This window comes from Anas platyrhynchos, chromosome 5, assembly GCF_047663525.1.
Source record: "Anas platyrhynchos isolate ZD024472 breed Pekin duck chromosome 5, IASCAAS_PekinDuck_T2T, whole genome shotgun sequence".
Lineage (NCBI taxonomy): Eukaryota > Metazoa > Chordata > Aves > Anseriformes > Anatidae > Anas > Anas platyrhynchos.
Window position 1 is genome coordinate 69,131,042 of NC_092591.1, and position 7,774 is coordinate 69,138,815.

General features: G+C 43.3%; 1 long non-coding RNA gene across 1 annotated transcript; it reads right to left on the bottom strand.

Annotated features, from left to right (window-relative positions):
• Positions 1–409: 409 nt before the first annotated feature.
• On the bottom strand, positions 410–6,328 carry LOC113841049 (uncharacterized). Its single transcript, XR_011809965.1, has 2 exons — positions 5,515–6,328; positions 410–2,574 (listed from the first exon to the last, which is right to left on the bottom strand). It is a non-coding gene; the product is annotated as an uncharacterized lncRNA (long non-coding RNA).
• Positions 6,329–7,774: the final 1,446 nt, after the last annotated feature.

Here is a 7,774-nt window from a genome sequence, read left to right on the forward strand (position 1 = left end):
GTCTCTGTCCCTCTGGTGGTCGTGAAGATGAAGGCCGTAGTCTTCCTCGGCGTTGTGGTTCAACTTCTTTCTTTATTTGGTCATGTTGGCCCAGCGTGAGACAGGAAGGCAGGATGTTGATACACTAGTTTAACAACTTATCAGGAGATGGTTACATGAACTTTGCAGCAGTGTCTTTTGAACAAAAGAGGCTACTGAGATGCAGAAGGAGAGAAGGGGAGAGGGTTCTCTTTTTTGTTACATTAAGCAAAGGAATTTTCATAGTGTCTAGCTAAGCATTATACAGCTCCTTACTTCAGCAGGGAGTTTTCACAACTCCCATTCCTCAAACAGAACTCCTTGTTTTTACAAAAGACAATGAACAAACATTTATTGTGTATTACAATCCCTCCTTTTTCTTTTAGTTACTCATTTTGTTCATTGAAGCTCTGCAATGCCTGGCTACTAAGAACTAATGTTTCCTCGATTCCTTTATTGGTACTTATTGGCTCGTATCTGGCATGTATGAGCATTAAATGTGCCGCTTCTAAATGTCCCTTTACAATCGCAATCAATTTATTAAAAATACATGGTCCAAAAGTTAGTGCTATTATTAAGAACAACAAAGGTCCTGTTATTGTTGATAATAAAGTAGTAGGCCAAGGTGAATAATTAAACCAAGATTCGTACCAGCTCTGTCGGGCTTCATTCTCCCGTTTCCTTTTTTTTTTTTCAGCCCTTCCCTGGGTCTTGCCATTGTATCTCTTACCTCTCCAGTGTGATCAGCATACACACAGCATTCCTCCTTCAGGGCTGCACACAGCCCGTCCTGTTGTAAAAAAAAATACCAAATCTAATCCCCTATGATTTTGTAACACTACCTCTGAAAGCAACCTGATAGATTTTCCAGGGCTGAGATGGATTGTTCAATTTGGGTCAGGTCCTCGTCCACAGCAATGCATAAGGAAGTAAATTCTTGATTTTGTTTAACCAATGAGGCTACCCTGGTCCCCACTCCAGCTCCTCCCAGGATTATAAGGGTGGCCAAAGTTAGAGCCGTGAACGGTTCCCATCTTTCCAGATGATGCCTTGCCACTGTGTGCTGGGTATACATACAATCCTCAGGGTGGTATAGAATCCTTGGTATAATTGTCACCTGTATACAGAAATCACGAGACACATTAAAGAGTTTTAGTGATAGACAAGGAGTTATGCCCACTCACAAACAAACCCACCTAGCATTGTTGGCTGGGATTAACCACTCGGCTGATTGTTTTCCATTCTCCATGGTATTACATAGGTGACACTTCCCACTAGGAACCGTGCACACACACCTACCACCTCCAGTGACTTGTGTTAGTGTTACCCTTATGTCTTTTCCCCAACTGCAATGTAGAGGGCTGTTCTCGTTTGTGCGGGAGGGCTCCCCAGGATTCCCGATAGCATCATAATATGAAGGCCTTATACTAAAGCATAATCAACAGTGTTTTGTTACATTTGGGTTTGTTTTGTTTAATAATTGGGAGCTGGCATTCATGACCCCCCCATATGTTATTCTCAGCTATGTTATCATTCTCGGCTTTACCTGAGCTCGTAGGGCTGCCGAGGGTTGGAAGTGTAGTATTTTCCGCAGGCTGGATTCCCTGGACATTTTCTGACAATACCTCATTTGGTCCTACTGCCTGGGGCCTATCGGCATCCTCCTTTTTATTAGTATGAGTCCTCCCCTATCTGTTCTGTGTTTGTAAAATCTGACACCTCACATTTTTCCTAGTACCCAGCTAGTATCATCCAAGTTTGTTATATTTATATATAGAACCTTGCAAATTTCTTTATTTCCATGGAAGGTTCCTGTATACCCTATACCATGCCCTCACCACCTGTAACGGGGACCTGCTTGTTGGTTACAACCTTGCGGCCCATATCCCACTTGTAAGAATTTATTCCGACCAGCCCTGAGTGTCCAGTCCATAGCAATGGTTTCACACCCCCAGTATGCACAATAATACATGTTCGGGTAATTACAGTACCCCTTTCCTGGGTTAGAACTTGGGCAGAAATAAAATCCTCATTGGTTAAAGCATGGCTGCACTGACACCAGGTCACATAATGTGATGCGGAAACTGGGAGCACCCGCTGTCGTTGTTTGCTGGATGACGAATTGATCCTTCCATCTGATCAAGCTCCATTTAAAAGGCTGATGGGGATGCGCAGACCCATAGCTGACCAAAACGATGATACTGACTCCCATGTATCGTAGGAGGTGGTTGGAGCCCATCTAAATTGTCGGCCCCTCAGTCCCGCACCGTTTTCACTTCTCTGCCTCGCTTGTCAGTTCGGTTGCAGCGAACTACAAGGTATCGGTTCTTCTTGGCAGCAGCAGTGTTCTTCAGGGGAACCTACTAGGGAGCCTTTGAAACAGGGCCTCCTCCCCTTCCCACGATACACAGATAATATGCAATACTTATCGAGTCTGTCTTAGTGTCAGCTTCAAGTCGTCAGGGCCTGGAGCTGCCTCCCATTTACCTTCCCGGATTGGTCCTTTCACACAGCTGGCATGCGTCCATCCTTTCTGCGCAGTTCGAATAGCCGTTTCTGTGGTAAGCAAAATAACATAGGGGCCTTCCCCATCGTGGTGTTAAAACAGTCTCTTTCCAAGTCTTAATTAGAATTGAGGGTGATCAAGTGGCAATTCCAAGTCATAGGGTATACCATATAGCATTTCAAAAGGAGAAATTCCTACATCAGTTCTGGGCTGTGTCCATATGTTTAACAGTGCAAGGGGTAAGCATTTTACCCAAGAAGCCTTAGTTTCCAGCACAAGTTTTGTTAGTTGTTTCTTAATTTCACCATTCATTCACTCTTCCTTTCCAGAAGGGGAGGGGTGCCAGGGGCTGTGAAAATCCCACTCAATCTCTAAGGCCTGCTTTGATCCTTGCAGTAAAGCTTTACACCCATTCAGTCACGTGGTCAATTAGGACAAACAAGTAACTCAGTAAAGTCTACCTGTATACTTTGGAAAGGTCAAAGCCCTGGCTCCCGTCCCCCTCTAGATAGGTTACAGAAGGCCTTTTTATTTACCTTTTGACATATAGTACATCCTCTGCATGTGTGCTTCTCTAAAATATATATTCCTACACAGACATGCTTTCTTAGAACAACATCACACATTGCTTGCACCTCCCAATGACTCTTCTGATGTAAAACAGTTAATATTTGCCTCATTATCACTTTATTCAGCATTTCTCTCCCATCAGGGAGTATCAATTTTCCTTAAAATGATCCACATATTTGTAACATTAATACCTCCTTGGGAGGTTGTAATTGTTCCAAAATCTTTTTTAGAATTTACCCAAATAGATAGGTGGCCCTGTAAACCCCTGAGGTAAAATTGTCCATCTATATTGTTGCTTTCGCCCCCATTTCAGGGTCTTTCCAGTCAGAGGTGAATATACATGTATGTTTGCTCTCAGGGCCAGAGAGCACTGCATTAATAACACTGTTATTCCAGTCTAACAATTTACTAGTTGAATGCCCAATTTAATCATCAAATCCCTTCCCAACAAGTTAGTCCCTGCCTTGGATACATACAGTAATTGCCCAATGATCATTTTATCCCCTAGTCTCAGCTTGGTATCCCCCAAAAGTGGCACTGTTATCCCAGTCCCTTCTACCCCCATCACATTTAGGGTTTCATTAGTTAATTTAATCCCTGATACTTTACAAGTAACAGCAGTTGGGAGAGCGAGAAACCCCCCCCGCAGACACCAAAGTCAGTGCAGAAGGAGGGGGAGGAGGCACTCCAGGCGCTGGAGCCGAAGCCCCCCTGCGGCCGCTGGAGAGGCCCCTGGTGGAGCAGGCTGTTCCCCCCTCCCTGATGCTTGGGAAACTGAACAAACACCACAGCAAATATGAAAATATACCAAAACTTCTAGACTGTTACTTAGATAATGCCTACATCACCTTTCCCTGCTCATTCAACTTCGAATACCTTTAACACTTTCAACAAACCTTTTAACACTTCCTTTATCTTTCTCTAGCCTTTACTTTTCTAATGCCGACATCAAAGGCTCAGTCAGGGGCCAACTTAATTCCGTACCTTTTCCCTCCAAGATGCTGAAACAACATCAATATACAACATTTCATCCTGTTTTCCTTCTTTCCACAAAAACAACATTGACTGTAATATGGTGTTATAATTAATACTTCCATTTAGGGGCCACTCCGCTCCATCCTCTAGTTTATAAAGTGGCCACCACTGATTACAATATTTGATAAGAGTTCTTTTACTTTCTGTACCCTTTCACCCCACTATATCCCTCCAATGTGTTAGTGTACATCCTAGGGGGCTTTTCCTCGGGATTTCTTTGCTTTGAACTTTTCCTATTGTAATCTGCAGTGGTTAATATTCCACTGTTTTCCTAGAAGCTCTTTACTAGTCAATCCCAATCCCTCCAAAATCCACAATATATAGATACACAAGTAAAATCAGACCACTGTAAATTAACTGCCTGTAGACAATTACACTGGGAACATTTAAACCTGATGAGCCGATAATATGCCTGGGCAAATTTTGTTCCCTTAGACATACACCTCAATGGCAGTTCTTATATTTACATATTTACATATTAACATAGGTATAAAAGAACACTTTAACAAAAATGCCCCGGCTTTTATATATACAATATACAATGTACAATTATTATTCCAGTTAGAATTATTCCTCAGCAGCTGGAAACATTGTGCCAGTTGCCATTAAAGCTCGCTTACCCTCCTCCTGTCTCTTTCTTAAAATCTCGGACGTCCCCAGAGTTAATGGGGACAGCCACATATTCCTAGTCACTGGTCCCTGAACGCTAGAGTCAGAGTCGCTATCAGAGTCTCCCTGGGGTTGCGGATTAGGAAGCCCGGGAGTCGGAGGGGCTGCAGGTGGTGGTGGTGAAATATAGGGAGACAGTGGGGCTGGGATCTCTAATTCTCGGTTTTTCTTCTGCCTCCCATCCCCTCCTTTTTCTTTTAGAGGATATAAATCGGCTCAGGTTTCCAAGCTGATCCACAAATGTCCATATTCACTTTCTTCCAAACTAAAAGGTTCCTTTGAGTTTACATAAATATTTAGGGCCTGGCAAACCCAATCTTCAAAGGACCCAAATACAGGCCAGTAAAGGTGGTCTCCTCGAATCTGTTTACCACCCCAAACTTCAACACAATAATGTATCATTTTTACTTTATTGCTTCCCCGCCTAAAAGGGGAATCCTGCCAATTTTTAATCATTAATCCCAGGGTAACCTAACATCAGACGTTACCCTGCCCATGGGACCAGAAGGCTTACTCTTCTTCTGTCCCATCTTCTGGAGCGCCTTCACACACACACACACAAATCGCTTCCCCCTTTTCGTGGCCCAGTCCCTCGCGGGATGTGGGAACCGCACTACCGAGGGGTCCGCACTCGCTTCGTCCGCAATTGGACGTCTCACAACGCTACGCTCCAGGATACCCAACCCCAACCGAACGGATCACCGGCCTATACTTACTCACTCCTGAGTCTTCGTTCGGTCTTCGTGCACAAAGATTACTAGGGGTTGCCGGCTTTATTTGCTTGCTGCCGAATTTAGGGTTCGTCGGTGAAGGATTTGAATGAAAGTAGTCCTAGCGAAGGCCGCTGAAATCAGCGGGGCGCCCCCTCCGAAGGTCTTTCAATCAGATTGCCTTCATCCGAGTCACGGCACCAAATTTGTTATAAGTTGCCCCCTTAATTAATTTTCAGAGAGCATTGCATTAATAATAGAAAGGAATTTATTGAGTAAGCAACAGCAAGCAAAACAGCGCTGGGCGGCCGGGGAGTCTCGGCTCCGCCAACGGCGCGCACCTCACCCCCCCCAGGGTCCCCTTTTATATCTTGGTGATTTCAGGATTACGCAGCACGTCCGGGTATGTTCTGCGACTGCGCGCACTGTTGCTAGGGGGTCGTCTCTGTCCCTCTGGTGGTCGTGAAGATGAAGGCCGTAGTCTTCCTCGGCGTTGTGGTTCAACTTCTTTCTTTATTTGGTCATGTTGGCCCAGCGTGAGACAGGAAGGCAGGATGTTGATACACTAGTTTAACAACTTATCAGGAGATGGTTACATGAACTTTGCAGCAGTGTCTTTTGAACAAAAGAGGCTACTGAGATGCAGAAGGAGAGAAGGGGAGAGGGTTCTCTTTTTTGTTACATTAAGCAAAGGAATTTTCATAGTGTCTAGCTAAGCATTATACAGCTCCTTACTTCAGCAGGGAGTTTTCACAACTCCCATTCCTCAAACAGAACTCCTTGTTTTTACAAAAGACAATGAACAAACATTTATTGTGTATTACAAGTTATCTCCCTCCCATGCACACAGTGGGAGCAAGGTTGAACAAGCACATTTTTGAAAATGTTTATCTTAATGAAGAATAAAAGAAGTCTACAACACCCAATCCCTCTGTGCACCCAAGGCAAAAATCGTGGACTATTCTGCCTCAACACTATTTTCAGACCCAATTTGTCAAGTCATCTAGCAGAGGATTTCTCTCTTGTTCACTCACTAGCTTAGTAGAGCACCAGTTTACATAGGTGCTGGAGCAGATTCCTCAACCATCTGAAGGGACTTGATCCCAGAAAAGTTCAAAACTGCAGATGACTCATGATTTTGTGGTGAAGCATCTATTAAATGAGAGCTGTTCCGCTTAGGGCACAGTGAGACAATGTGAGAAGAACCCTGTATCTCACTGATTGAGGCTTTATAACTCTACAGAATTGTCAGTCAACAATAAATGGAAAGTGCAGGAGATATGTTCTTTCTTCCTCCTTTCCCTGCCATACATTAGCAGAGAGATTGTGGTGGGATATAGGTTCAGAGCCTCACAGAAGAAGGATTTGAACCCAGGCTCTCCACAGTCTGCACCACTGCCTTCCTGACGGCTTTTGACTATTTTAATTAATTATTTTATTTTATTTTATTTTATTTATTTTATTTTATTTTATTTTATTTTATTTTATTTTATTTTATTTTATTTTATTTTATTTTATTTACTGTATTAGTATTATTCTTCTTATTTTTCTGGATGGTGTCTAAGTCTTGGGGGGGAAGAACCAACTGTGGGAGGAGGGAATGCTACTACTGTCTGTGACAGTGGTGATTTCTGGACAGTGTTAGCAACAGAGCTTCTGCAGAGAAGAGAAAATGCCAGGCAGTCTCTCTTGGTATTCCATGTACTGAGTACTGAGTGCAGTTTTGGGCTCCACAGTGTAAGAAAAAGTATAAGAACAAACCAGTGCACTGTGATAAAGAGAGTTTAATAGGGTACAAAAGGAATAAAACCAAACAAAATAAGAAATGAGAATATTGATAATTTATAATGTATCATAGAATCATAGAAGCATAGAATATCCTGAGTTGGAAGGGACCCTTAAGGATCATCAAGTCCAACTCTTGACACCGCACAGGTCTACCCAAAAGTTCAGACCATGTGACTAAGTGCACGGTCCAATCTCTTCTCAAATTCAGACAGGCTCGGTGCAGTGACCACTTCCCTGGGGAGCCCGTTCCAGTGTGCAACCACCCTCTCTGTGAAGAACCCCCTCCTTATGTCAAGCCTAAATTTCCCCTGCCTCAGCTTAACCCCGTTCCCGTGGGTCCTGTCGCTGGTGTTAATGGAGAAAAGGTCTCCTGCCTCTCGACACCCCCTTACGAGTATAAAATATAGAAATATTGTTTAATTAATAATATTAAATACTTATCATTTTATAATAATGAAACAATGCCATACTGTACAAC